This window comes from Primulina huaijiensis, chromosome 11, assembly GCF_012295235.1.
Source record: "Primulina huaijiensis isolate GDHJ02 chromosome 11, ASM1229523v2, whole genome shotgun sequence".
Lineage (NCBI taxonomy): Eukaryota > Viridiplantae > Streptophyta > Magnoliopsida > Lamiales > Gesneriaceae > Primulina > Primulina huaijiensis.
This window is the reverse complement of record NC_133316.1, coordinates 12,767,581-12,770,564: the sequence shown is the minus strand read 5'-3', so window position 1 is coordinate 12,770,564 and position 2,984 is coordinate 12,767,581. Positions and strand designations below refer to the sequence as shown.

The 2,984-nt window shown below is 36.8% G+C and overlaps 1 long non-coding RNA gene across 2 annotated transcripts; it reads left to right on the top strand.

The window, feature by feature from the left end:
- The first annotated feature begins 563 nt into the window (after window positions 1-563).
- On the top strand, window positions 564-1,841 carry LOC140988895 (uncharacterized). Of its 2 annotated transcripts, none has more exons than XR_012177384.1 (2): window positions 564-1,488; window positions 1,624-1,841. It is a non-coding gene; the product is annotated as an uncharacterized lncRNA (long non-coding RNA). The 2 variants fall into 2 exon arrangements; XR_012177383.1 differs by having other exon boundaries at window positions 1,621-1,841.
- The last annotated feature ends 1,143 nt before the right edge of the window (window positions 1,842-2,984 follow it).

Here is a 2,984-nt window from a genome sequence, read left to right as displayed (position 1 = left end):
TTCTTGAATTCTATTTTTATTGGTTCTTTAGAGTGTGAAGAGGTCGATTCTAACTTTATTTCAGTTAAAAGAAAGCTTTTGAACGTAATCTCTAAGCCTAGGTTTTTAATTTTTGTTCATGGTAAAAGATGTTGAGTTCTGTTTCGAGCTGCAAGTTTTGTCTTCTGATTTTCGGGTTTCTGTGTGTATTGCACTAAGCATATTGAATTGCGGTTCAAACAGAACTTATAGATCTATGTGTTAGCTTTCTATAGCCGCTGACGAAACGGAATTCCAATTAAAAACGGATTTGATATGATTTTTCTACCCAAATGTGTCGAAATGGAATTCTGTGTTGGATCTGGGCAGATTAGCTACTATAATACGAGTTTATGACATTTATGCGCTTGGATTCTGGAATTATGATTCAAATAAGAGTTTTAGAGCTATGTGTTTTCTTCGTATTGATATAAGATTCGTTACATTCCATTAAGAATTGAGGCAGTTATGCTCATTTTGCTGAAACTGCTCACTTACAGAATGCTGTCCGCGAATTGCATTGATAGTGGCGTATTCTGGATAATTCTGGGATTTATCTATTAAGATTCTGGAAACGGTTTCTTCTGGAAAAACTTAGATATTTGAGTTGTCTTTCATCTCCAATTTTAGGATATCAATTTGAGTCAATGATGAGTTAGATATGAATTTTATACTCGTAAGTGTAGAACCTAAATCTGTCACAGACCTTGCATCTCATGGTTTCTGGTTTTGGGCGTTTTTCAGTGTTGAGATGATTGAATTCCTTTCTGATGTCTTCTGATGAAATATGGGATTTTGAGTTAGGAGTCAAGCCATGTATGATAAGTGTGTTTTGGTTAAGTTTTGGTTGAGTTATGACCTTAAAACCGAACTTAGGTACAAGCTAGAATTAGTAACTTGTTTTTGGCTAAGAGTTGAATATTTATTTGATGGAAATAAATTATTTGCCACAGGTTTTAGTAGCCAGGAAGCACCGAGGAGTTCATAAACTATTGTGGTAATTTAATTGGAAGGTTAAGGTACGGATTGATCAATTCTTTACAGCGTCTATGACGACGTGTAATTAAATTGATGTGATTTTATGAGAATTATGTGTTTATGTTCTCTTTGTGCTGTTTGGGTGTATTTTAAGATTATTCCTCATTTTTAAAATAAATGTGAGTTTTTAAATATATTAGAATAATCTGTGGATTTATATGCATTGTTGAGCACGCATTCATATCGAGCCATGACTCCGTTGTTCCCGAGATTTCTGTTACTCTTGGATGAGTTATTTAGACATCAGAGCCGAGGGCGATTAAGCGTCACACCTCTGATGACTAGCGGAAGGGCAAAGTAGTTCTGCAGACTGACACCCCTGACGCAGATGTGCAGGGCCGAGGGCGTATTTGACACGTCACACCCTTGGCACACGTGGCCACAGTTGTTGCTATCGTTTCTTTGGATCCAGATTGATACCCGAGATTATTGGTACTCTACATGCATTGCATTGCATTGATTTCATTACATGTCATTTATTTATGCTGTAATTTATTTGATCTTCGTACTGGGGTTTTACCCCTGTCCCTCGGGGCTGCTGTGGTTTGTTTTGTGATACCATAGCAGGTTATACATGTGGTTCTGATGCAGCTGGCGGAGCGTCTGCCAGTGGAGCCCAGTGAGTCAGTTTGAGTTGCGAGTCCCCAGATATTTATATTATATATATTGAGTCATTTGCCGAGGAGATGCCTCGTGTATTTGTATGGTTGTATTATTGAGCGTTGGATATTATTTGGTGTGATCGAGCCTGGTTGGCTCTGTGTGCAATTGGTATTCTGTTTGTTTTTATTGGACTCTATTTTCGAGTATAAATGTTTTGTTGTGTTGTTTTGAAATTTTTGGTATGTCCTATTTACGGAGAGGTTATGCCGAAGTTTCTGTAGGTCCAAAATGGAAAATTTTTAATCGTTTTCGCTGTGTACGCTAATAAAATCCTGGTTGTTTGACAATTAATAATTAATCAGGAGCGCGGGCCCTCACACTCAGCACGTTTTAAAATGAGTAGCAAATAATGCATATACAATCACAAGTATTAAAAATCATACTTTTATTAAAAATAACTTTTAAGCATAAATAAATCATAAATCGTAAATCATTTAATCGTAAAACTTTCAATCTTTTATCATTTTGTGTGAAGTTTGATCCTCTAAAGTGACTAGCTTTTTATCCTCTGGTCGACTGATCAGTCTTTAGCTCCACATGTGCATGGGGACGGGCAATAGGCACTTTCATGGTAATACAATCGTCGGGCTCCCTCTGGGCCTTTTCCCGTAAACGGGCTTCCTTTGGGACCTTCTCCTTCACGACATTCTCATAAAATTGTAAATTCACTGTTCCTTCTTAAAACGGATCCCCCACATATCCTTTATCCTTTGTCACACTCAATTTACATCCCTCATGTAATACCCGAATTAAAAAAAAATTTTGAAAAAAAAAAATTTACTGTTCATCGGCACTATTCAAGCGCTGCGGCGCTAGCATAGTGGCGCCTAGGCGCTAAAAGTTCGGGATTTTGGCGCTGAGGCGCTAGAAAGTGGCGCTGCGGCGCTAACAGTTGCGAAAATTGATTTTTTAAGCTCATTTTGACTTCCACCACTCATTCTCAATCATTTCCTTTCTCCTCCACGAAAATCCTCATCCATCTCCTTCCATCTTTACATTTCTTCTTCAATAAGGGAGATTTTCTCAAGGAAATTATGAAATAAGGATAGATTTGTTATCATCTCTTCAAGATCTTCAAGGTGATGTAAGTATTTCCCATTTTTGTTCAAGTTTGGAAATAAATTGAAGTTTAGAATTAATATTTGAGTTGATATTTGAGATATTAAGATGTTGAAGATGTTGAAATTAAGTTGGTTTGAATTTAAAATGGATATGAGCATGGTTTCTTGTTTTTGTGGAAGATCAGTTTTTATGCCTACGGTATT